Source organism: Hemicordylus capensis, chromosome 2 (genome assembly GCF_027244095.1).
Source record: "Hemicordylus capensis ecotype Gifberg chromosome 2, rHemCap1.1.pri, whole genome shotgun sequence".
Lineage (NCBI taxonomy): Eukaryota > Metazoa > Chordata > Lepidosauria > Squamata > Cordylidae > Hemicordylus > Hemicordylus capensis.
In genome coordinates, this window is record NC_069658.1 from 24,544,002 (window position 1) to 24,571,740 (window position 27,739).

Consider the following 27,739-nt stretch of genomic DNA (forward strand, 5'->3'; position numbering starts at 1 on the left):
TCGACGACACACTTTACCTTTAGAAATGGGGAAGCTCTTATAATAGGGTGTTCATTCCAGAGCCTCGGGGCGGCTATAGAGAAGGCCGAACCTTTTAGAATATTCTTTACAGCCAATGGCTATAGAACAGTTACATGCAATGTACTCTTTCTAAATTGTGATTAGAGGAATAAAGAACAGGGTTTTATGGGCTGAGAAATCAAACTAATACACTAGAGGGCAGGCATGTCTAAAACATAATTAGCAGTAGAATTACATGGGAATCTGCTTCTGCTGACTGGAAAACGATCTGTGAGGATTTCCACTAGCTACCTTTCTAGCTGAACTCCTTGCTGGAACATGTTTCTAACCTCTTGGAATTTAATCCTGAATAACTTCTCAGTAAATATGTATTATGAACTGTAGTATGACGTAGCCTTAATGACCACTTGTGCTTTATTTCTTTATTGTTTGTCATCATTGTGGTATAACTATCCAACATTCAACCCGGGGAGTTATTCACACTTGGCTTCAGGCTTCGGGATAAGCGTTGAGCAAAGCCACTCTGAAGTACACTCGCAGCATTGAGGGAAGCAGCCCCTCCCCTCTGCTCTCGGTTTTCTTTTGAAACAAGTCTACATGGCATTCTCTATGTTTTCCTTCTAGCCAATGGGGGAGAGGAGAGAGCTTCCTAAAGACCTATATTTGCATTTCTAAAGAGAACATCCCTCTTATCATGCTAATGATCCTACATCAGTGCCTCTCCCATTTGCTCCAGTGTTTGCAGAAAAAGTAGTTTAAAACCAGCATTTTAAAAACCCGGACATACGTCAAGATAAGCTAGAATTCGCATCACAAAGCCTGACGTTTGTGGAGTGGGCCCAAAAATCATGAAGGGACTTAGAGGTAAGTTTGACTGGTGTGTGAATGCACATACTTTCTCCTGAAGGAGATTCAGGGAAGAAGCCCTGTGTGTAAAGCCTCCAGGGTTTTTTAAATCCACAAAATCCAATGTATCAGGACATTGGAGGAGATGGTGGGTTTTCATTTTCTATCAGCATTTCTCTATCGCTCCATCTCTTAGAATCTGCAGGATTCCAAGGTTTGTGTGGTTGTTGTATAGTCTTACTCTGGCAGGTTTGAGTTTGTATCTCTTGCTTCAGCATCAGTTTTTATACCAGCACTAGGACCTTTTATACCGTTACTAGGACCTAAAGGTCACCTTGAGTGGTGCAGTGGGGAAATGCTTGACTAACAAGCAGAAGGCTGCCGGTTCAAATCCCTGCTGCTACTATATCGGGCAGCAGCGATATAGGAAGATGCTGAAAGGCATCATCTCAGACTGCGCGGGAGGAATGGTAAGCCCCTCCTGTATTCTACCAAAGAAAACCACAGGGCTCTGTGGGTGCCAGAAGTCGAAACTGACTTGATGGCACACTTTACCTTTAGGACCTAAAGAGAATGGAAAGGGGCAGAGACTTTTCCATACAGTGGTGTATTCCATTATGAACAGGGGGTTTTGTGTCACATCCAGATAACATTATCCTCATCCTGTGTTGATTTTGTCCTACTTTTGTAACACATTCAGGCACCTTATCTTCTTATTTGTTAATGGATCAACTTCCACAATGAGTAAAGGTGCTGACGGATCATAGCACCACTTAAAGGAAGAGTGGTTTACCATGTTGGTGGCAACATTTTGGAGGGATGGCTTCCAGAGGCACATGTCCTCTCTCCTGCACCTGCGCATGCTCTTGCTGCTGTGCCACGTTACTTCCAGTCGTTTGAAGTTTTTTATTTTAACCAAGGCCACTTTTATCAATAATATGGTCTTCCCCTTGCCTTTTATATACCTGCCAACATGTCCCTATTTTCCCATTCAGGAAAATGAATGTTGGCAGGGATACTTTTATTTGTTTAAAGAAAAGTCATTCATTTTCACTCAGAATAAGTCTCATTGCTGTTAATGGGACTTCCTCTGAAGAAGGGGAGGGTGGGTAAGAGGAGAACCATGAGGTCTGGGGAAAGTAGTAGGGCTATACATTGAAAATCTTGTTTCTGCTCCAGCTGCTCTGATTGCAAGGATTTAAATAGCAAAATGTCAAGCTTAAAAAATTTAAGTGTACCTGTATATAAACTAGTGGAGATATTTCTCTGAAATTTGGAGGGCATCCTGGCCTTAGAAGGCTCTACCATGCATGCAAGTGGAATCCCATTCTGCAAAGAAACGAACAACTTATGGAGTGGAGCAACTCAAATTCCAAGTGTTACCTTTACAGAAACCCCACAACTATCTGCCTGAAAGTTTAGTGGTAGAGTGCCCTCAGAAGGAACTACCATAGCTGCAATTTTCATCCAATTCTGTCGAGGAATAGAGGTTAAACATAAAAACAGCCCTGCTCGATCAGGCTTAAGGCCTAACTAGTCCACCATCCTGTTCCACACAGTGGCACCCCAGATGTGTTTGAGAAGCCCACAGGCAAGAGGTGGGGGCATGCCCTCTCTGCTCCTGTTGCTCCCCTGCAACTGGTATTTAGAAGCATCTTGCTTCTGAGGCTGGAGGTGGCCTATAGCCACCAGACTAGTAGCCATTGATAGATCTGTCCTCCATGAATTAATCTAAGCCCCTTTTAAAGCCATCCAATCTGATGGCCATTCCACAACCCATGGCAGGGATTAATTATGAGCTGTGTGAAAAAATATTTCCTTTGTTGGTCCTATATGTCCTGATCTTCAGTTTCATGGGATGAGACTGGATCTGGTGTTGTTAGAAAGGGAGAAATTTTTCTCTCTCTCCACTCTCTCTACTCCATGCATCATTTTATGTACCTCTATCATGTCTACCTGTAGTTGCCTCTTTTCCAAAGTAAAAAGCCCCAGATGCTGTAGCCTAGCCTCATAAAGAAGGTGCTCCAGACCCCTGATCATCATGGTTGCCCTCTTCGGCACCTTTTCCAGCTCTACAATGTCCTTCTTGAGATACGGTGACCAAAACTGTACACAATACTCCAAATTTGACTGCACCATAAATTTGTATAAAGGGATTATAATATTAGCATGTTTATTTTCTATCCCCTTCCTAATGATCCCTAGCATGGAATATGCCTCTTTCACAGCTGCCGCACACCGAGTCAACACTTTCAACGAGCTGTCCACCACAACCCCAAGATCTCTCTCCTGTTCAGTCACCGACAGCTCAGACCCCATCAGTGTCTATATGAAGCTGGGTTTTTTTGCTGCAATATGCATCACTTTACACTTACTTACAATGACCTACCCTTGCCATTTTGTTACCCACTCACCCCGTTTGGAGAGATCCTTTTGGAGCTCCTCACAATCTGCTTTAGGAACACAGGAAAATAGGAAATGGCCATATGCTAAGTCAGACCATAGGTCCATCTCGCTCAGTATTGTCTACACAGACTGGCAGCGGCTTCTCCAAGGCTGCAGGCAGGAATCTCTCTCAGCCCTATCTTGGAGAAGCCAGGGAGGGAACTTGGAGCCTAGATGCTCTTCCCAGAGCGGCTCCATCCCCTAAGAGGAATATCTTACAGCACTCACACTTCTAGTCTCCCTTTCATCTGCAACCAGGGCAGATCCTGCTTACCTTAAGGGGACAAATCATGCTTGCTACCACAAGACCAGCAGTCTTCCCATAAGTTAGGGAAGAGATTCTCTTTGGATTTCACCACCCTAAACAGTTTAGTATCATCTGCAATTTTGGTCACTTTGCTGCTTACCCCAACTTTTAGATCATATATGAACAAGTTAAATATAGCACTGGTCCCAGTACAGTTCCCTGGGGGACGCCACTTCTTACTTCCCTCCATTGTGAAAACTGTTCAGTTGTCCCTTCCCTCTGTTTCTTGTCCTTCAACCAGTTTCCAATCCACACATAAACCTGTCCCCTTATCCCATGACTGCTAAGTTTACTTAAGAGCCTTTGGTTACTCAAGAGCCATTTGTGTGATTTTTAGTCAGGATAATCATTTTAGAGCTATTACAGTCTTGTGCTGTATTGTTCATTCTCTCTTCCCTCCCCCTCCAGTAACTGAAGGAGTTGTAATTTAACATAAACATATAAAAAACTTTTTTAAAGGAAATGTTGGTATCACCAGCATAATATATGTATGTTTACTCAGAAGTAAGCCCACTATGTTTAATAGGACTTACTTCCAGGGCATAAGATTGCAACCAAGTCATTAAAGGGGGATAATTGGCAGAAGGAAAGGGGGATGATCACAGGAGTGCCAAAAGATATGATAGGGTAACACCTCTCCTGCAGTCACTGCACTGGTTACCAATTCACTTCCGAATTCAACTCAAAGTCCTGGTTCTTACTCTCAAAGCCTTGTGGGGCTTGGCGCCTGTTTACCTACAGAATCGCCTCTCCCATCCAGTTACATCCCGTCTCATTAGATAATTTCAGATGGCCCTTTTATCATCCCTGATTTTTGAAAAGTTCGGAGTTCTAGGACCCGCAAAAGGGCTTTTTCGGTTGCTGCCCCATTTCTTTGGAATTCTCTTCCCCTTCAGATTCGTCTAGCCCCCTCTTTATTGGTCTTTAAATCCTTACTGAAGACCTTTCTTTTCTGCTGGGCATTTGCCCTGTAATTTACTCTATTTCCTTTCCATTATCTATTTTAGTTGGTAATTTTAAATGTAATTTTTAATTGTAATTTTCAGTGTTACTTTATTTACATGTTATTGTACACCGCCCGGAGTCTTTGGAGTGGGAGGTATATTAAATGCTTCTAATAAAATAAATAAATACATAAAAATAAATTTCAGGTGATTAAGTAATTGTCAGCAACAATGTCCAGAGAACCTGGAGACAATTCTGGTTTGTTTGGGGAAATTTGATAAACCAGAAGTGCACAGCAATAGAATTTAAATTTTTAAAAGTACCAGTGGGGAAAATGAAAAATACAGGGGAGGAATGGACTATGAACTGGTAGCATTCTACCCCCTAGCATGGATAGAAAATAGTGACATGAGTACATAAAAGAAACTCTCAAGAACTTGTTGAAGTTCCCTTTCTCTTCTGCATGCAGTTTAATCCAGAAACCCACAGAAGTACTAGGCACATAAAAAGCCCTCTGTCTGGAAGCGCCCTGGGAGGGGGAAAGATCATGATGATAATCCAATCATCTAGTTCAGGTTTTGCATTTGTCTGCATTTAATTTTTAGTAACAATTGGATAGCACACAAGATTTGGGAAAGAAAACACACACACAATATTCAGAGGACCTGATTCAATATTAGCTCCCTTTCCCCTGTACAAGCAAGGGAAACATGAGCCATTTCCTATCCTTTGATGTTGCTTCTCAGTTCTACAGCCTCTGTGAATAGTCAAATGTCAACTAACCATTGCTGCAGGAAAAATCATGTTTGTACTATATAATTCACAGCTGTTTTATGGCTAAATATTTTCATCCAGATGCACCCAAGATAAGCCCTGCAAAATTCCTTACCCAACTGCTTTCCAATCTGACTCCTCTTCAGGATGCATCAGAAAGGGAAGGATTCTGCTGTCAGCTTCCTGGTCTTTGGTTCGAATGTTGTACTACACTTTCATGGAAAGGGAAGGATGATTAGGAGAGAAAGGTTATGTCTTCATGCAGGACTTTTAAAAAAATGGCATCTTGATAGTTCCCAAAGAGTTAAAATTTACATTCTTAGCCTACTTTCCAGTAGGCTAATGAAATCACCCAGCATACTATGTGTGTGTCCATCCATGTTACTATCCATGTTTGTGTCCTGCACTATCAACTTTGCAATGCCTGGACCACTATGAACCAAATCAGGTACACTTGTAGGGACACATAAGGGCAACTCAACAGCATAGTTTATGGTGATGTCATCCCCTGTGCTTCAAGATGGCAGACATGAACTGCCTGACCAATCTAAACCAAATTTGCTACAGCTGTGGGGACACATAGGCATTGTTTGTGATGATGTTATCCATCCCAATTCAGATGGTAGATGCATAAATGCACGTGAGCTAACTTGTGGGCCGTCTAACCTATTTGAACCAAATGTGCTACAATTGTAGTGAATGATACACAGGGACACCTCAACTGTGTTATTTGTGATGATGTCATCCACCCAATTCAAGATGGTGGGCGTGTGAATGTATGAGGTGCAATTGGACTACCTTGTGAACCGCCTAATCAATTTGAACCAAATTTGCTACAGGTGTAGGGACACCTCAATGGCATAGTTTGTGATGATGTTATGCACCCCAAGGTGCAAGTGGGAACCAATCTGGACCAAACTTGGTACAGTTGTAGGGACACATAGGGACACCTCCAAAGCATAGTTCATGATGATGTTATCCACTCCAGTTCAAGAGGGAGGATGCATGAATGTTTGAGGTGCAATCGGGCTAACTTGTGAACTGCCTAACCCATTTGGATCAAATTTAGTCCATTTGTAGAGATAGTGAAAGGATAGTAGGTAGATTACAGTGGTTATTACTAGAAAAATTTGTTAAACATTTGTTTAAGCTGTGTTTTAGTGTGCGATTTCCACACATGGTGCAAATTTGAAAGAAACCTATAGTTTTCATTTTCTAATACATTTATTAGGAAACAAATTCTAATTTTAATAGACATAATTATTTTATAATAATTTCTTTTTAATATTAATATATTTAATAGTTTCTACTATTAACATCATAATTAAAAGCATTCTGTCCTGCCCTTTCTACTAATAAGATATTCACCTTGGCTAGATATCTAGATGGTAGAAAGGGCAGGACAGAATACAACCCCTCCCCATTAAAATATCAGCTATGTAATAACATTAACAATATACAAATACTTGCTGTTTGCAAGCATTCCTCCTGCACCACAAAATGACCATGCACTCTCCCTTCACTCATTGCTAGTTGATGTGCAAAAGAGTATATGTGTTTAGAAAAATATATTTATATCCCCAGCACTTAGCTTTCTTGTGTTTTTCGATTTCTTAAGCGAATTTTGTGGAAATCCAACCTTTATTGAAATGCAGTGAACTGAGAAAAATGTAGCTTGTTCATTGCTTCATAATTCAATGAAATTTCAAACCTTCTGTCTCGAAAAGTATCCAAAAAAACTCCAAAGTTTGTCAGAAGGTATCATTTCCACGCTTACTTTTTAATACTTTATTACAGTGATAGACCAGAATAATCATTCCCCATGTTTTTCCAATGGGAGAGTTTTCCTGCATTTTCTAGCAAATTGGTCATTTTTTTCTGGATATTCATCTGCTAGTCTTGGCAAGGTTGGAACCTACCTGGGAGATGGTACATTTCTACCGTTCATGGTTTGGTCTGGGAGTTTCATGCCAGTGAGCGAGTGAGTCCCAGGCAGCTTTATCTATGTATATAGACAGATAAAAATCACACACCCCAAAAGAAAAAGAAATTCCAAACACAGCAGAATATCAGCAGGGACAAAGCAAAAAAGGCCTGGGGGTGGGCTTCAAATTCTTTATGAGACCATTTGCATTCCATAAGAGAACTTCTGGGTGGTATAGAAATGTATTAAAATAAATAAATAAAATAAAAATGTGATACCAATGCAGTGATCCCAGACAACCAGTCCAGATAGACTGATAGTAGGGGATATGGTGACATATTTGGATAGAGAGATAATAAGGATCTGAAATACATTTTACATGAAGAATAAAATGTGGTCAAATCTGCTGAGTAGAAAAATAGACCAAATTATGGGATTGGTTTGGATGAACCAGTGTTCATTCACGGGTAGGAATGAACAGATAATCTATTGTTCTCACAGCCAACACCACAGTAGGAACTGTTTCATCACATGAACAGACTATGAAAGGCGGTAATGGAAGAATCCAAACTTGTGGTCAACTTAAAGAGATCATAGGAGAAATCCTGGGACATTCCATTCTGCTTTAAGCACAGTTCTCAGAGAAGGTTGATGTGTTGCATAAAGTGGAACAGATTGAAAAATGTGGGTTTCCTATGTTGGAACCCAGTTATTTCTGAAGTTTGCTATAAAGAGACAAGATTTATTTTCCCATGGGAGCGGGGTGGAGGTGGGGACAAGTTGTACAGTATAAATGGCCAACCCTTCATGCCTGTGTCCTCTACTTGTTATCATATGGCCCATGAAACCTGGAACTTAGGAAGGTATGTTCGAGTCAGACCATTGGTCCATCTAGCTCAGTATTGTCTATACCAGTGTTTCTCAAACTTTTTGGAGTCAAGGACCGCTAAATTCTTCGTGCAGAGTTTCAAGGACCGCTACATTCTTCATGCGCAGTTTCCCGGACCAGCAGTTAGTAAAGGGGTTTCAAGTCTGTCTATCTATCTATCTATCAGACTTCTATACTGCCCCAAACTTGCATCTCTGGGCAGTTTAGAATGAAAATAATATAAGCATTAAAATAATTAAATTTGGAATCTTTTGCAAACATGGAATATTAGGGGTTCTTAACCTTGGGTCCCTCAGTTAAACTCCCATAACCCCCAACAACAATGGCATTTGGCCATTATGGCTGGGGATTATGGGAGTAGAAGTCCACCAACGTCTGGGTACCCAAGGTTGAGAACCCCTGAATCTAAAAGCCTGGGTGAACAAATTTGTCTCCAGTATGTCTGGAGTGGAGGTGCTTGTGATTATTCAATGGAGAGGGGATGTTGGGCCATTAGAAAAATTCAAAAGCTACATGGGGCCAATGAAAACAACATACAAGCAAGCCCCACTGATGCTTGCAACAGCGTTCCCTCTCAAGGCGCCTCGACCACAACAGGCAGCTGGGTTTCAATCAACCAACCTTTGGCTGCAAACAATGAGCATGCAAGAACCAGCAGCCCTTCAAGTGGCGCCCACTGCCATACTTTTTCCTCCATGCCCCCGCATCGCATACAGTTTGAAGCTGTAAAGATAGGGAATAAGATAGCTGTAGGAAGATCTCAGCAGCACGTGGAGGCAAGGCACAAGAAGGGTCCCACGCCTCCGTGATACTCTTCCTCTTCCGTGCCATGTGCAAAAGTGAGTGCCTTGATTTCAGTTGGGGCGGGGTTGACTCCCAGTCAGGGACCGGCACTCAACCCTTCGGGGACCGGCAGCGGTCCAGGGACCGGTGGTTGAGAAACACTGGTCTATACAGACTGGCAGCGGCTTCTCCAAGGCTTCAGGCAGGAGTCTCTCTCAGCCATATGTTGGAGCTGCCAGGGAAGGAACCAGGAACCTTCTGCATGCAAGCATGCAGGTGCTCTTCCCAGAGCGGCTCCATCCCCTAAGGGGAATATCTTACAGTGCTCACGCCTTTCCCATTCAAATTGAAACCAGGGTGGGCCCTGCTTAGCAAGGGGGACCAGTCATGCTTGCTACCACAGGACCTGCTCTCCTTCCCAGACCTGCAATGTACCCATAGTGGTTATGCTTGTATGACTGTCCTATGAATTCTCCTTTTTGTTGCAAGCACTCAACAGCCCCATTCAATGAATGTTTACTCAGAAGTGAGTCCCACTGTGTTCAATAGAGCTTAATTTTGTGCTAATGTTAATACTGGCCTATATGATGCAGAAAATTACTTATAGTAGCAACCCTGAACACTCAAGATGGAACCTGCAGATGCTCAGATGCCATTTCCTTCCTGACACTGTTCAAAGGCTGCTGGGAACTTCCTGTTCCCAGCAAGATGTAGCCAGGCAAACAGAGAGCCTGACTACTGAATACAAACAGTTGTGGGGTGGAGGAGCATGGGAGAGGCAGGAAAGACCTGCCTTCTTTTAAAGTGCCCGCTCCCCTCCCCCACCGCCAAAACGATTCAGCTGGAGTAGCTCGAATCGTTTCAGCACCTCGAAATAGAGGTGCCGAAACACTTCGAGCACATCCCTAGCAATTGGCTTGTGCACTTACTACTGTTCAGGAGTTCTGCAAATCTACCTGGCTGCATTTTATTCAGATTCTCTCTGGCTTCACTCAGTATAGGCCACGCTTTGCAGGTTGTGCTTTCCGATTTGCAAATGTTGGAAATCATTTGCCAAATTGTAGGTCAGCACAGGTTTCCTCAGAGTTTGACCGAAGCCCTCTTGAGTTGTAATGATGTAAGAAATCTTGAAGGGAGAAGAGGTGGTCAGAGGGAGATATCTGAGAGGAAGAGGAAGAGGTGGAAACACATTGATATGAAATAACTATATACTAGCTGAACCCGCACAGAGCATTTGTGCGGTAGTTCACTTCCTTTTTGGGTTTAGTTGGGAGAATTCATTTGGCTGGTCCTCCCACAGCTCTCTCACCCCCCCACACACACAACAGCTCTCTCACTTGCTCTGTCCCCACCCGAAGCCTCTCTTGCTCGCTCTGTCCCCCCCCACAGCGCCTCTCTCTCTCGCTCTGTTTCCTCCCCCGTGACTCTCTCACTCGCGCTGTCTCTCCCCACTCCGCGACTCTCTCGTTCGCTCTGTCTCTCCCCCCTCCACGACTCGCTCGCTCTGTCTCTCCCCCCGCGCGCCTCTCTCACTCGCTCTGTCTCTCCCCCCGCGCACCTCTCTCGCTCACTCTGTCTCTCCCCCTATGCGACTCTCTCGCTTGTTCTGTCCCCCCCAGCGCCTCTCTCACTCACTCTGTCTCTTCCCCCGCGCGCCTCTCTCACTCGCTCTGTCTCTCCCCCACGCGCCTCTCTCGCTCGCTCTGTCTCTCCCCACTACGCGACTCTCTCGCTCGCTCTGTCCCCCCCACAGCGCCTCTCTCGCTCGCTCTGTCTCTTCCCCCCGCACCTCTCTCGCTCGCTCTGTCTCTCCCCCGCGCAACTCTCTCTCTCGCTCTGTCTCTCCCCCGCGCGCCTCTCGCTCTCTCTCTCCCCCCTACGTGACTCTCTCGCTCGCTCTGTCCCCCCCACAGCGCCTCTCTCGCTCGCTCTGTACACTCCCCCCACCTTCTGCCTTACTCCCCTCCCCCCCAAGCCTTCCTCCTCAGTCCCCTCCCCCAAATCCTTCTGCCCCAGCTTGCTCCATCCTCCGTTTCCACCTCTTTCTCTTTTTCTCTCTTTCATTCGTGCTCCCCCCCCCGCCTCCGCTTTTTAGCCTGCTTGTGTTTTCCCTGCTGGCCGTTGCCGCATCCTCCTTCCTCCAGTCCCTGGTGTCGGGCCGCCAAGTGTTCAGCCAGCTCCTTCCTGCAGCCCTCTCTCTAGAGAGCATCTTCCGAAGAAGCGGCCAACTGTTTGTCTCTGCCCAGCCAGGCTCCCCCGCTTTCTCTCCCCTCAGCTTCCCCCCCCTTCTGCCCCAGTCTGTTCAGTTCTCCTCTTCACTTGCCCGCTTTCCTTCCTTTCCTTTCCTCCCCAAATGGCCACTTGCCTATGGAATTACTCCCCAAACGGCCAACTGCTGCCCAGCCAATCCGGTGTATCCACCGCCCAGCCAATCCGCTGGGTTGCTGGGACGCATCCCCACAGAGGCACGTCTACGAGATAGATTTGGCTGCAGTCCTCCAGTTTAACAGGTTTAGAAACTGTTTTATTACTGTTGCCCAATGGCTCCATCAGGAACATGGCTTCCGTGTTAGAAAAGCTGGACAGCCCTGAATGGGAAGTGCCCTTGTGCAAATATATTGGCAGGTCACTATGATGGTGGTTGACTTGGATGTAAATCCCATTGACTTTAATTAGTCCTGCTTGCTTCTAAGCATGTATGCTAGGATTGCAGCCTTGATTCCTGTTGGTTTCAGTGGGAAAGTGTGAAGCACATACTTAAATTGCTCTCACTGAAATCAGTGGAACATGCAGCCTGAAACTATGGATATTTACCTGGATGCAAATCCTTCTAAATACAATAGGACTTACTCCCTGGTAAGCATACATGCATTTGCAGCTCTGAAAGTTCTTTACTTTGGCTGGATCATGTCCTAGTCCTAAGTATAAGCTCAGAAATGCTGCTGCCGGATCAGTTTTTCTGCACCAGAAGTTAAGACTGAGATTCTAGGCATGCTTGACTTGGGAGTAAGCTCCATTAAAGTCAGAAGCCTTTCATTCCCAATTAGGAGGACTAGAATATATGTTGCTGCTGCTGCCTGCTACTGGAGAAGGAGGCGGCTTGAGCATTCTTACACGATTGACACGGGGTCAGTGGGGTGGGGCAGGTGTCAGGTTATGATGCCCTGCCCAGACGCATTTGTTGCCAGAAGCAGAATGAGAAACCAGGAGGCAGCATTCTCGTTTCCTGACAGCAGGGAGTTATTCGCACATGACTTCATGCTGCGGGGTAAATGTTGAGTGAAGTCACTTCGAATCACACTCGTGGCACTGAGGGAAGCAGCCCCTCCCCTTGGGTTTTGTTTTGATGCAAGTTCACATGGCATGCCTCCGTGTTTTCCTTCTAGCCAATGGCGGTGGGGGGAGAGAGAGAGAGAGGGAGAGGGAGAGAGAGAGAGAGAACTTTCTAAAGCGCTACATCTGCATTTCTAAAGAGAGTATTCCTCTTATCATGCGCATGATTTTACATCAGTGCCTCTCCCTATTTGCTCCAGCGTTTTCAGAAAAAGTAGATTAAAACCAGCATTTTAAAAACACGGAAATACACCCAGATAAGCTAGAATTCGCATCACAAGTGGGTCCACTCCACAAGTGTGAAGTGGGTCCAAAAATCTCGAAGGGACTTCAGGGTAAGTTTGGCTGGTGTGTGAACACACACACTCTCTTCCGGAAGAGATTTGAAGTAAAAGCCCTGTGTGTAAAGCCTCCAGGAGAAGCTTTCTTAAATGCTAGAGGCTGGCAAAACAGAGCTCAGCCACACATTTTTGGCTTTGGTGCTGGCAACAGTGCCAGCTCACCCCAAGAGAGAAGGATAAGTGAAGCCGTGAACTATTTAAGCAACGTGGCTACTGGCAGAGGGATATATTAGCATGGCTGAACTGAATAGGACAGAAGCGCCAGAGTTTGTTTTCATGATGCCAAGTTTGGGAAGGATTCAGGGGTATCATTAGGGGGCGGTCCATGGGGTGTGGGCCTCTGGTGAATTGCTCAGAATATCATCTGCCCCCTCCCTCTTCCATGACCTCTTCCAGAAAGAATGTGCAGCTGCGCAGGCACCGGCACAGTAGGGACGTGCTCGGACTGGGGTTCAAAGAGCGGTTCGAACACATTTAGGGAAATTCAAAAGGGGACTTTAAGAAAAAGGAGAGCAGGTCCTTACGTGCTCTCTGCCACCCCATTCAGCTTCCTGCTGGGGCAGCATGCATCCCAATAACCCCCCCACACACACACACATTGTCAGCACAGACATGGTGTCTGCACATGGCGCAGGCGCCATTTGTGTGGTCATCATGGTGTTGCTGACCATGCAAATGGCACCTGTGCACGTGCATGCTGACACCACATGCCCGTGTGTGTGTGTGTGTGTGTGTGTGTGTGTGTGTGTGTTGGGGGGTTATTGGGATGCGGGCCACCCCAGCAGGAAGCTGAATGGGGTGGCAGAGAGCACGTAAGGACCTGCTCTCCTTTTTCTTAAAGTCCCCTTTTGAATTTCCCCAAAAGTGCTCGAACCGTGCTTCAAACCATGGTTCGGGCATATCCTTCCTGCACAGAGCGTGGGAGAGAGCGCCTAGCCTCACCTAGCTCTCTGCTAATTCCACCTTCAGAGGTACTATATTATAAAGAAGGCTTTGGAAAACATATGTGATTATTCTTGGGGAGTATGACTGAGTTTAATTATCAAAAGGGGGGCTGTGGGCCCAGGGCCTGGAACTTTTAAGTACCTAGCAATGCCCCTGATGGGATTGCCACATTTGTTTGTTTTTCACAGACCTTGCTTCTTTGCCTTTAACAGCCTTTCGAAAGGCTCTTCCTGACTCAGAAATGTAGCAGGTGAAGCTTATTGCATACCTGCATGCCAAGGAAAACTTCACCAGCTACATTTCTGTTTCAGGCTGCTGTCAAAGGCCGAGAAGCAGGACCAGTGAGAAAGGATGCAACTCCAGGCTAGAGTAAGAGTCAAGCTTAATTCTGAAGAGTGCATAGAGAGATTTACTAGAGGAAATAAAGGAGATGGAAATGACAGCAAATGTTTGGTTAAAGAGAAACATACGAATGCCTGTTATCTTTTCATCCTTGTCCTTTTGAATTTGTTTTGACATTGTTTTTCCTAGAGCAAGAGGAATGAGGAGAACAGAAATGTGAAGGAAGATCTGATAGTGGGGTCTATTTAAAGCACTTGTTCCTTCTCCTTTCGAAAGGCTCTTCTAACACTAAAATAATCCATGGAAAATGACAAAAGGAGTGCCAGATGGTTTAGGGGATCACCATGGAGATAATCCAGTTAAGTGGTATCTAAGAAGTGTGTAAACAAGATTAAGAATAGCCCTGAAATCGCAAAACTGCATCCCAGAAATTTCTCAGGGGAAGAAGAAAAAAAGAAAATTTAGCTTATCCACAAAGTATGTCTTCCACAAAGTATGACTTCCATCCCAACAGAGGTGTGAAATAGCAAAGTAATGACCATTTGTGAAGAAGGGACTGATGTGGTTTGTTAATTTATTGCTCCCTCTATTATGGGGTCTGGTTTATTTTCTTGAGCCTTCTAGAGCTGTATCTGCCCTATAGACCCCTCGGCTGATGTCTGAAGAGCACAAGAATAGCACTGTGGAAAGCAGAGCTGCCTGCTATCTGCAGACTGAGTTTGCTCCTCAGAGAGTTTGCTGAGTCCTTCAGAGCAAGAGGCTGTTGGTTCAAATCCCCACTGGTGTGTTTCTCAGAATACGGGAAACTCCTATATCGGGCAGCAGCAATATAGGAAGATGCTGAAAGGCATCATCTCAGACTGTGCGGGAGAAGGCAATGGTAAACCCCTCCTGTATTCTACCAAGAAAACCACATGGCTCTGTGGGCGCCAGGAGCTGACACCAACTTGACGGCACAATCTCCTTTCCAGTCCTTCAATGATAAGGAGCCTTAAGGGGATAGAGAGGCTGTACTTTCCTTTCTCCTCCCTACAGAGTGTCTGTCAACGATGCTACTGCTAGTGCCACAAGGCCAGTGTGTGGGGAGGCATAGGAGAATTCACTCCTCCTTTTGCCCCTGGCAGCATTGCAGCCAATGAGAAGCATCAACACAGTGAGCCGATTAGCTTGGCCAGAAAGTCAAGAGTGTGACTGTGCTTCTGCTCTGCTCAAGGCAGCCCCACTCAGGAGACAGCTAGCAACTGCATCTCAAAAGCACTCCGGTAACAGCTACCCCCTCACGGCTGCTCAACGATGTCGCTGTGGCCTCCTTCACACGATCATTCAAATCTAGGTTTAAAGTCAGTAGCCAACATTAGCAGGATTGTGTGAACCCATGTCATGATTACCAATGTCAGTTTGTGTCCTGAGATGAATCTGAAATTCCTGCCTTTGGGTGGATTATTGTTGGCTACTGACTTTAAACCTAAATTTGAGCGAATGTGTGAACCAGGCCATTGTGTGAGTGTCACACATTTAATAATGGCTCTGAGGGACTTGAATTTAGGCCTTCATTCTTCACAGGGGAATCAGGACAAAATGGCTACTGGTACAAGTGAGAGGAGGATTGGGGGGAAAAGAGGGAAGGAAAGGGGCTTAAAGGCAAGGGGTAGGATATATGCAGGGGTAAATGAGGAACCAGGAGGCCATGGATGGTGGAAGAAGCAAAGGACTTCTTCCCTTTGCCCCTCACTTCATCCCACTTTTTCCAAGTTTTTGCAGGTCCCCACTTGTAACAACCCTGATAGTGATCTGCAATAGTGCCAGATTTCAGTCTTCCTGCGCTTGCTATCCATGATGTAGAGGAGCAGCAGAAGCGAGGCTCTGTCCCCAAGCACTTCTTTCCCCAAGTAGCCTAAGTTCCTGAAGTGGGGTTTTCAGCCTGGTATAATGCATGTTTGTGCTTGCAGTTTCCTACACAGCTCTGGCAGCAAGACTCATGCATGGAATCTTGCTCTCATGTTCTAATGGCTGTAGCTGGATGAGTTTGTCTGTGTTTCTGGCAATACCTTCCTCCTCTCAAAGTCAAGTGTGACCACACTGGCTGGGGCTAAAAGGCTCTTTATCATTACTAGAAGCATGTTGGTTGGTTGGTCCATCCAAGTTGGCAGATTTGGCCCACGCCCTTCACTTGATGTAAAATGTAATTACTTAAGATAAATGGCGTGACCAGAAGACACTGGGTCCAACATATACTTCAGGGCTGCACAACATGGGCCCTCCAGCTGTTTTTGGACTGCAACACCCATCATCCCATCATCACAGAGGCCAATAGTCAGGGATAATGGGCATTGTAGTCCAACATCCGCAGGAGTGCCAAAGCTGTGCAGCCATGGTATATTTGGAGATAATCATCAATAGTTTCATAAATTTTTCCAGTGCACAAAAGCTATCTTTAATATTTACCTCTTGTCCATGCTATCTCACAAAATCAGATACTATGTTGGCATGAGTGCCGTGTCCTACAACACACTGTGGCAGGTGAAAAATCTTCAGCTAACTATAGCAGCAGTGGGAACTGACAGTAATGACTTCATAGGAAGATGTCAGTTTAAGGCCTGGTTCATACGATTTGATTTGATTTGATTTGATTTGTTTCCTATAATGCCCTTCCCAAAATGGCCCAGGGTGGTTTACACTAAAACCAGAAACACATAACAATTAAAATCAGGAACCAGTTAAAAGCAGATTAAAAGTACAATTAAAACAAAATATCATTAAAAGCCAAAAGATGGGTCTTTAAGGCTCTCCTGAAGGCTTCCAAGAAAGACAATCCCTGCACGTTTCACAACCATGTTTCACAACCTAGGGGTGACCACAGAGAAGGCCCTATCCCAGGTTGCCACCAGATTAACTATTGCATTTTGACAAGACAACCCTGGAGCTTCTCAAGATGGCAATTTAATGCAGGTTCGCTACACTTAGGCTGGGGAGGGGGAGTTCATACAAGGGAACCATACAGCGACATTAGGATGGTGATAGAAGGTGCTGTTCATACAGCCAATGGCATTTGTTCCTGACAATTTGCAGTTACTGTGCATTATATGTGTCCTTAAAAAGTAACACTTTGGTGCAGTACTCCAAAAGGCTTAACTTTAATATTTCCCTTTTGTCTATGCTATCCCACAAAGTCAGATACCAGGTTGGCATTTTAAACAAATGAACAAACAAACTTTAGGTACTTCCTGCCACAGTAAGGCCGCCCATCTGGGGAAACTCCTGGAGAGCACCAAAGGATCTCAGTACAGTGAGTGTGCAACTGCAATACTGGTAGCATTTTTTAAAATGTCAATTGTGAGACCCTTTTTTGTAAAGTATTTAGTAGCTCATGCAAAAAGGAGAGAGAGATTTTGGGCCCACACACATGGCCTTTGAACAGCACAATGTATATCAGGAGTACAGGTGGACCTCATTATCCACGGGGGTTCCATTCTTGGCTACAACCATGGATAATGGAACCACAAGACCTTGAGGCAATGTGAATTGGGGGCTTAGGTTCCTCGGGGTCGAAAAAGGGCAAAAAGTGGCTAAAAATGGAAGAAAAAAGAGAAATAAAGTGCCATACCATGCTCTGTGGGTCTCCAGTTGTCCAACAACGCACCCCTAAATCCCCAATTTTGGTGATTTTCTGTGTAAAATCATGAGGTCTCTTTCTGCAACTACGTATACCGAGGCTAGGTCTCCATTGCCCGACTGCGGATACACAAAACTACGGTTGTTGGGACCACATGTAACAAGACCCACCTGTATTACTAATACAAGAATGTAGTCAATTCTAGTTTGGGGGTGGGGGGAATAAAGTAACCAAAATCTCAAATTATTTCAAGAGTCTATATTCTTTGATCTTCAGACTGTATATTAGAGAAGACCTTGCTTAAGATAAACCTTACGTTGTTTTTTTATAAGCATGTCCAGCACCATGTATGAAATAAGAAACTTGCAGTGTCTGAAATCCATAAAGTCTTAAATCAAGCTAATCAGGTAATTGCTTCAGAGAAGGAAATTGGTGGATGTATTTGCATAGTTGTTTAACACAGCTATGTTCCCTTGTGGTAAATCATAACTTTGTAAGAAGGATTCAATGGCAAACTGCCAAACCAGATACTGTAATAATTAATGCAGACTATTGTAGCTCTTGATTAAAGAGGTCCTTTGACTACAGTCCTTGTCTACAGAACTGGTCTGGCTCATGCTAAAGGCCATAGCATAGTCGAAAACACGATTTCTGTTAATACTTACATGCAGAAATGTGTTTCCAAAATAGTTTCCTTTGCCAAGTGGAGAAGGGCAGGTGGGGAATCACCTAACAGAAATCACTCCCTCCCAGCCAACAAGGTCTTGGATCATTTCCAGATGGAATCTGGACTTTGAAGCAACAATATCCCCGTAGGGAGCACATTATATATCATGAGGTATTTAGCCAAAAGGCAATGGAAATGTAATTCATAGCCCTGGGTGCACTCAGAAAGAGTTCAAAGAAGGTGGTTTTGTGGGTTTTTCTCTCCCCCTCTTTATTTCCCATCATGTCATTTCTGTTAATGGAACCAAGAATTGGAGGCAGCAAAAGCATTGAGTTAGGCATAGGAGGCTGAGCAAGGAGACATTCTTGGAAAGATATATAGGCCGCATTCATACGTAACAGGGAACTAGAGTTGCAGGGGCCAGAGATTTCCCTACCATTACGTCCGAATGCATCCAACTCTGGTACCGTTCCTTCCATGGCCTGAGGTTTTGCTCCGAAGAAGATTCCAATTTGAACCCTTGGTTTGTTGTGAGTCACAGCTCAAAACTGGGGTTCAACAGGACCTTCGTTGTATCTGAATGCAGCACTAGAGGCTGCATTCCCCAAAACTGGAGTTGAGGGAGGAAGCTCCTCCCTCTCCCCTTGTGTGATTGGCTGTGCGGGCTATTCTTCAAGCAAGAAGGAATCCCGCACAGCCAGTTCCCCCTCCTCTCTGCAGTCTTGCTGACTGCAGAGAGGGAGCTCTCCCTGTCATCTGGATGCGGACAGGAGAGCGGGGGTGAGGGGTGGGAGAGAGCGGAACCACGGGTCCATTGGTTCCATATTACGTGTGAATGTTCCCTAGCATTAAAAGAGTTGCTTAGTACATAAAGGGTTTGTTGCCACTGGTTTTTGCCCTGTTCACATGTTGAGCAAAATGGGTATAACTCCATATAGTGGAGTCATGCCTTCTCTGCCCTGGGTGCCACTGCAGCTGGGGATTATGGGAGCTGTCGTCAACAACACCTGGGCATCCCTGTTACAGGAAAGACTGCTTGGAGCTCAGTTTTGGGATCAAAAAGGCTATATTCTCTTTAAGCTCAGTTTTGGGGTCAGTTTGGGGATCCGCTTTGGGATCAAAAAGACTATATCATCTTTAAGCAGGCATCTTCCTTGCAATTGCAGGAGAACTCAGCCCAACATCATTTTGCCCAGGCAGGCACACTTCAGGGATTCTTCCACACCTCCAGCAAATCCTGATACAACCTTTTGCTGGAGTAAAATTCACTGCCCACATACTGGCGGAGAAAGGGGGATCCAGGCTGATAAGAAATACAGGAGCACTAGAGGGGAAAGGGTTTGGGGAGATATATAAGGGAAGAGGTTTACCTTCTTCCCCCTGTCCTGCCTACTAAGAATGCATGAGATCTGCATGAGAAATCAGGATGAAAATAACATGTGGAGGGCAGGGGAGGTGTTGTTTCCCAACAGGAGGAAGGAGAAGAGGAGGTGGCAGCAGCATAGCTGCCAGGCCAGTGGCTGTAGCATAGCAGCTTTTCATTTGCTGCCAGGGGCATCATTAGGGGGTGGCCCATGGGGGCACTGGCCCCCAATGAATTGCTCAGAGCCTTGAATCTCATCAGCCACCTCCCTCCGCCATGGCCTCTTCCAGAAAGGAGGTTCAGCAGTGCATGCACTTGCCCAGAGCAGGAGAGAGCTCCCAGCCTCTCCTAGTGGTCTGCTGCTTCCACCGCCATAGGTGCTGTATTATAATATTAGAGACCTTAAAAAATGCACATAATTCATCTTGAGTGGTATGATTCAGTTTAATTATCAAAAGTGGGGCTGTGGGCCCCAGCCCTTTTCAGTACCTCGTAGTGCCCCTGATTGCTACAGTGCTACAGTCACCCCTTCATTAAAAAGTGCACCCCAAGAGTGCTCACTGCATTTCCAGCCTCTTCTTAACATACGTCTATCTCAGCCTGCAGTTTCCAATCTGTTTTTTCTGGCATATTTTAACCGAAAATTCAGCCCATTAAAATTCCAGTCGGTGCCAGAGGCACTGCCATTCTTTTATCAATGTGTGCTTCATGTAGAGGCCCCAGTGGAAACTACCCGATACTGAACACCTAGCATTTGTGTTTCGATCCTAGTCACACTGCATCACACTGCCTCAGTGGCTTGTAGTCTAAAGACTGCACAAACCATCTTGGCAAAAAGATGATTTGACAAGATGAGAGGATATGGTTTGTGGTATGAAAGGATGAAAATATCTAAGGGATAAATATATCCCAAGAATACAGAATGCTTGTCAGCAGGGCATCAAAAAATGCTAGACCATAACATATATTAAAGGGTGGGGGGAATACTAGAGCACTTTATAGGAAGCTGCCTTCACTGAGTCAGACCCTTGGTCTATCAAGCTCAGTATCATCTACACTGACTGGCAGCAGCTCTCCAAGATTTCAGGCAGGAGTCTTTCCCAACCCTACCTGGAGATGCTGCCAGGGACCAAACCTAGGATCTTCTGCATGCAAAGCAGATGTTCTGCCTCTGAGCTACGGTCCTATCCCTACAATAGGCACTATGCCTGACACAATAGAAAATGTCACGCTCTGGTAAGTAAGTCTGCCAGCATTTGGGGGGCAGTATTCTGTTTTCATGGACTCCACATTTCCAAACAAATTCCTCTTATGTAATTTGGTCTCATTTATAATATCTGCCATGCATCGTCTGCAAATAATTGTGTTCTGGTGGAAGCACAACATGGTAGTGTGAATGCACACTTAACGAAACGCTGTGGAGCCTGTTGCTTCCTGCACTCTTCTGGAATGTCGTCTTTGCTCTTTTGGAGTTTTTCAAATCAAATTGATTTGACAGACCCTCCGACCGCTGCATACCAGTGTGTAGATCTCCACTGTTTGTTGCCTTGCCTTCATTGTAAGTTTTTGCAGACACTTTCCCCACTTCCTTTCTTACAGTGAAGCCAGCTGGCAATCATAAAGGAGCATGCCAGAGAGGTCTTGCGGCAACAGAACCTTTTTTGTCTCTAAAACTGAATGGCTCTTCCCTCTGTGTCGCAGCGTTTCTGGTTTAGCACAGAGGCCACAGTCTTGAACATACTTGCAGTGTGCTAAGCTAGATGTTATCCTGGCAAACAGGTGGTCCGGATCCCATATTTGCTAAAACAGTGGGGAATGGCCACTTAACAGAGGAGAAGCGGCATGTGCGAGGGAAAGATGCTTAACTCCTCCCCCACCCATTGATTCCTGCCTGACACACTGAGGCTATTCTCTCCACCCTGCCCCCCAGCTGGGCTCACTCTTGGTTTCAGAGCACAGCTGGGAGGAAACATCCCTTTAAAATAACCTGTGGTTGGGCCCCCAAGTTGATCCAGTAGCATAGAAGCATATGTCATGTACATGCATGTGAGCTAGCATCGTAATGTATAGGGCTGCCTTACCATTCACCTTAAGGGGTGCAGCGGGGAAATGCTTGACTAACAAGCAGAAGGTTGCTGGTTTGAATCCCCGCTGGTACTATATTGGGCAGCAGCAATATAGGAAGGTGCTGAAAGGCATCATCTCATACTGTGAGGGAGAAGGCAATGGTAAACCCCTCCTGTATTCTACCAAAGACAACCACAGGGCTCTGTGGGCGCCAGGAGTCAAAATTGACTTGATGGCACACTTTACCGTTTACCTTTACAGTGAACCAGACCATTGGAGCATGTAGCTTAGTATTGCCTGTTGGAAGTGAAGGACTATGCGCTGTCTCTTGTCTCAATGACATAGGAGGACAGACTAGTGAGTCAGAGGGATAGAGGGTCAAGACATTGCTCATCCATTCTCTACTGCTCTTATGCTATCCCTTGATATGTAGATTGCTATTCTTAGGGACTTACTTCCTTCCAGCTACTTCCTACTTCATCCCTTCTCCTCCCTTCCTTCTCCCTTGTAACATGCAAGCTCCTCTCTCCCTGCACCATGTGTGCAGAGATGCAGAATCCATCTGCATCCACCTAGATAGATAGATCAGAGGTCCCATCTCCTCACTTTCCTATCTAGAATGGAGTTCTCTAATAAATACTCCTTATATGGATTTGAAACTATGAACTGGCTCCAAGTTATGTTACTCTCAGCATACACACATACCTAACTAAATTCCACTGTGTTGGGCCTCTGTGCACTCTGCTATGATGAAAAAGGGTTTCTCATACCAGAGAGAATTCTCAGCATTGCCTACACCAGTGGTCCCCAACCTGTGATCCACTGACCTCTGGTGGTCTGCAGAAGTACTGAAAGTGGTCCATGGGGCAGGGTTGCGGGTGGTGGTAGGGAGGTAATGTGATGATAATCAACACCAGCCTTCTCATTAAGTAGGTGTTATCTCCCACTGGTAGGCCTATTGCAGGTCAATATACTGTGACGAGTGCAGTATGTTTGTGAGTGAGCACAATATGTTATGAAAAATAGCTGCATTTTGATATATAAGCTTGACTCGACACCAGCCATAGGCTATGTTCAAAATGTTTGGGCTTGCTTATGTGGTGGTCTGCAAAAGCTTTTGATGGCAATGTAGAAGTCCGCATAAAGGAAAAGGCTGGAAACCACTGGCCTACACTGACTGCCAGTGGCACTCTGGTTTCAGACCAGGCTTGCTTCTCAGCCCTACCTGAAGAGGCAAGATGCCTCTAAATACCAGTCGCAGGGGAGCAACAGCAGGAGACAGGGCATGCCCTCAACTCCTGCCTGTGGGCTCCCCAGAGGCATCTGGTGGGCCACTGTGTGACACAGGCTGCTGGACTAGATGGGCCTTGGGCCTGATCCAGCAGGGCTGTTCTTATGCCAGAGACTGAACCTGAGACCTCCTGCAAGGAACACATGTGCTCTACCGCTGAACTACAGAGCCTCCCCACATATAAACCAATATGTTTTCAATTACACTGTATTCTGCAGAAATGCATCTGCAGTGCCGATACCAGCCTCTAAATTATGACAAGGGCAGCGGATGGGTGGGTGGGTGGGTGGGTGACATCCACCAGGCACAGAGAAAGTTCTAAATATGGGGCTCATGGGGAGATTCCATATTCTTCCTGTGACCTTAAGAACAACTTGTGCCTCTTGCCTTTAGTCTGTCTAACACATCCCCCAAAGTAACAGCCATTAGGAGGAGCAAAGCCACTTATGGAAACATTACTGCCTTGTAATCAATCCGCCAATGAATCAGTCAAGATTAAGGCTCTAGAATAGGCTTGTGCAGCATAAGGCCCGGAGCCAGATCTCGCCCATCGGGACTTTTTCACTGGCCCTCAAGTAGGAATATCTTGCAGCAACAGCAGGAGCCTGTAGAATCCAAGGGAAAGAGTGGCAATATGCAAGGCCAAGGCAGTGGAGTGGAATCAGGAATATTATAGCTTAATGAAATGGATATTAGGTACAGAGAGGCAAGTGCAGACTGCTTTTCAGTGCTCTTACTGCTGGCCCTTAGTTAGCCCCGCCTCTACTCCAGGACTGGAATACAAGTAATTAAAGCCCCATTCAAAAGCCGGCCTGGATCATGGAATGGATTAACCCAAAGCACCACAGCGCTCTTGACTTGTTCCTTCTTCCTTGAGAGGGGCCATCCATCATCCTATCTTGAAAATGCCTTACAACGCTATCCTATGCATGTGTACTCAGAAATAGATCCTGCAGTGTACCCAGTAAGGCTTACTCCCAAATAAGCATGCCAGGAGTGCAGCCTGAAAGCAACAGCAATTTAGGGTGAGGAGAGGACTAGACATTTATTTGGGGCTGACATGCACTCTAGGTACCCCACTGAGGTGGTCTTGTGGTAGCAAGCATGACTTGTCCCATTAACTAAGCAGGGTCTGCCCTGGTTGCATTTGAATGGGAGATCACATGTGTGCACTGTAAGATATTCCCCTCAGGCAATGGAGCCGCTCTGGGAAGAGCATCAAAAGGTTCCAAGTCCCCTCCCTGGCATCTCCAAGATAGGGCTGAGAGAGATTTATGCCTGTAACCTTGGAGAAGCTGCTGCCAGTCTGTGAAGACAATACTGAGCTAGATAGACCAATGGTCTGACTCAGTATATGGTAGCTTCCTATGTTGCTATGTTCCGATGACTGAGCAAGGACAGAGCCTATTTTCAAGCCATTATACTTGGTTAAAATTGTAGGTCTCTTGATGGTTGAAGAGATCCACAAGTAGCTAACAATTGCTTTCATTAATATTGTTAACTGATGTTAATGTAATAATGTGCTGAAAATTGACCTTGGCCCCCACGCACCAAGTCATGGTTGATTCTGGCCCACCAGGGCATTTGAGGTGTGTGCTCTAGAAAGACCCAGAGGCATGAAAAATGAAAAAAAAAGGGCAGGCACCTGTCGCAGGTGCCAAGCTTGGGGGCACTGGGCATTTTTATTATTCCTAAAATTAGAAAGCTTCTATACCAATTAGAGGAAATACATTTGCTCCTGTCTGCTTACCTGTGGAAAGAAAAGATACAGATTTACAAATCCATGCATGCACAGTTACTGTCTTCTATGACAGACAAAGCACACATGCAGATTGTGCATCAAAACAGTAAAAGGGACTACAAATGCAATTTTTAAAAACCCAAGATATTCAAAAGTTGAGCAAATGGAGGGGATGGCCAAGCTGTTCCTTGCCTTGGGCGCCATTAGGCCTAGGAATGGCCCTGATCAAAGTATTGGGTTGAGCTCCCTGCTTTTCTGAGGATTAGCAAGATTGAGGACAGCCTTTGACGCCGGGGTCAGCTATCTTGTGAGGAAAGAGCACAGGAGACGAATAGTGCTTCTGTAACAGCTGCTGAGTTACAAATATAACAGTTGAGCTAGGTGGGGATGGGCAGTTGTGGGCAGGCAGCTATTCAGATGGGCAAATATATTTGGGGATTTTTGTTAAAGCTATATTTCATATTTGGGTGTTTACAAAATGCAGCCAATGACATGCTAAATTACAGCGGTAAGCGTTTGGGGTGTGTGTACAAACACATATACCCCACTAGCCATGTATGGTGGCCCACTGCAGACTTGATCAGTCTCCTAATGTTGCTGCCTCCCTGGGATGGCAAAAACAGGAAGCATGTGATGGGTCACAAGACTGTTGTCCTATGTTTGAATTGTGAAGCACAGTTTGTACAGGTCCAGTTGTAAGTACCAGCACTACCCTGTTTCCCCGAAAGTGAGACCTATCCCGAAAGTAAGACCTAGCAGTAATTTCTGATGTACTGCTAATTGCCCTAGTGCATTTTTTGGGGCTAAAATTAATATAAGACACTGTCTTATTTTCGGGGAAACATGGTAGCATGAGACCAAATAATTTCTAGTGCTCTCTCAGCCCTTGTTGCTGAATAATTAATTGGGCTCATTTTTGGATGTGGCCATCTAGTATCATAGGATGTAGAGTTGGAGGGGACCTTGGAGGTCTTCTAGTTCAAGATCCTGCTCAGTGCAAAAATATGCTACGGCATCATTGAGAGATGGCTATGCAGCCTCTGTTTGAAACCTCCTAGAAAAGCCCACTAATGCACAAGGCAGACTGTCAGACAGAGCTTATAGTTAAGAAATTCCTTCTGATTTCCTAACATGAACCCGCTGGGAGAGATCATCAGGAGATTAGTTGCAGGGTGTTATCAGTATGCCGATGACACCCACATCTATTTCTCCATGACATCATTATCAGGAGAAGACATAACCTCCCTAAATGCCTGCCTGGAGGCAGTGATGGGCTGGATGAGGGATAAAAAACTGAGGCTGAATCCAGATAAGACGGAGGTACTTATTGTGCAGAGTCAGAACTCGGGAGACAGTTTTGATCCGCAGGTTCTGGATGGGGGGGTCACACTTCCCCAGAAGGAACAAGTGTGCAGTCTGAGAGTGCTTCTCGATCAGTGGCAGAGCCAGATGAACAGTGACCTGTGTCCTGCCCCAGCGGTGGCTCCACCAATGACACCCCATGCGTGTGATGTCACATGTATGTGAGTGTTCCCGGGCTCTGGAGAGCCCCAAGTGAGCTTTCCCCATCTCATTTCCAGGCAACGTTTGCTGCCTGGCAGCGTTTATTTCCCTTGCTCTCCCTCTCTTCCTCTCCTTCACATGCACAGGAGTGTGGCCCAAGCTTGAGACAGCCCATGCAAGCTTGCCCCATCTCATTTCCAGGCAGGGAGAGGAAGGGAAATAAACACTCTCAGGCAGCAAACGCTGTTTGGAAATGAGATGGGGAAAGCTTGCTTGGGACTCTCCAGAGCCTGGGAATGCCCACATGTGTGTGATGTCGTGTGCATAAGGGGTGTGCCTGGGCTGTGTAAAGCCCTCAGCGAGCTCTCCCACTCTAATTTCCAGGCATTGCTCAGGAGGACTGAGGCGGGCCCTCTGGTGATAGGGCCACATCCCCTTTACATGTGATGTCATGCACAACAGGGACTCCAGCGGCCCTTTTCATTGGCGGCCCAGGTTCTTTGAACTCTGGCGCTTAATGGTGGCTCCACCTCTGTTCTGGATCCAAACCTCTCCCTGGTGTCCCAGGTTGAGGTGGTAGCCAGAGGTGCTTTTTATCAACTTCGGCTGACACACCAGCTGCGTCCATTTCTTGAGATAAATGATCTCAGAACAGTGGTACATGTGCAAGAAATCTCCAAACTTGACTACTGTAATGCGCTCTATGTGGGGCTTCCTTTGTAAATAGCTCAGAAACTGCAGTTGACACAGAATGCGGCAGCCAGGTTGGTCTCTGGTCATCTTGGAGCGATCATATTACTCCTATACTAAAAGAGCTACACTGGCTACCAATATGTTTCCGGGCAAAATCTTCTTCACTATGAGCTCCACTACCCATTGAGATCATCTGGAAAGCTTCGTCTATAGTTGCCAGCAGCTTGTCTGGTGGCTGCATAGGGATGGGCGTTGCTCACCCAAGACTCTGGATGCACTCCCTGTTGAAATAAGAGCCTCCTCATCTCTGATAACTTCTTAGAAGTCTCCAAAGACATTTTTTCACCCAAGTTTTTAAACAAGACTGTGGTTTTAAATTGTTTTAAGGTGTTTATTTTTAATCTGTTTTATGTTCTTGTAAACTGTCCAGAGGTAGAATTTTGGGGTGGTACACCAATTTGAATAAAATAAAATAAAATAAAATAAAATAGTTATTATTAATTGTCAGGCTCCCACACCCTCACCCAAAAGACCAAACCGCTTACCCGGTTGGGCAGTGAGAACTAGAGAAACCAAAGGATCCTCGGCCACAGTGGCGGACCATTCAGCTCTTGTCCTCAGCCAGGGGAGAGCTAGGAAAGGAGGGAAACTGCCACCTTGGGTTGGGTCGACCTGGCCCAACAGGCTGTCGCCATGTGGCGACAAAGAGAGGGCTGCCCCTACCCCATTGCTCCAGTCCGGTTTGATGATGTCAGCAGCAGGGACGGGGCTTGAGGAAGATGTCCTCCCTGAGGCCGGTGATAGGGTGCCTGAGGTAATTGCCTGGCCTGGGAGGGAGGAGCAAGGGGGAAAGGAAGGGGATTGCCCTGAATGCAGGGCTCTAAGAAACAGGCAGCTAAGGATGAG

At 45.7% G+C, this 27,739-nt stretch overlaps 1 protein-coding gene across 14 annotated transcripts in view; it reads right to left on the reverse strand.

The window, feature by feature from the left end:
* C1QTNF3 (C1q and TNF related 3) overlaps window positions 1-27,739 on the reverse strand; it is a 100,116-nt gene that overhangs the window by 38,031 nt on the left and 34,346 nt on the right. For 5 of the 14 annotated variants that reach the window (XM_053295058.1, XM_053295071.1, XM_053295072.1 and 2 more), the window contains exons 2-4: window positions 9,891-10,094; window positions 7,258-7,340; window positions 5,454-5,550 (exon numbers count right to left, since the gene is read on the reverse strand). The exons of 5 other annotated variants lie outside the window; for them this stretch is intronic. The gene's annotated coding sequence lies outside the window, so the exon portion shown is untranslated. Of the gene's footprint in view, window positions 1-2,105; window positions 2,197-5,453; window positions 5,551-7,257; window positions 7,341-8,772; window positions 8,952-9,890; window positions 10,278-27,739 lie in introns of those variants that run through there. 4 more of the 14 variants (XM_053295059.1, XM_053295060.1, XM_053295057.1 and 1 more) reach the window with 4 other exon arrangements.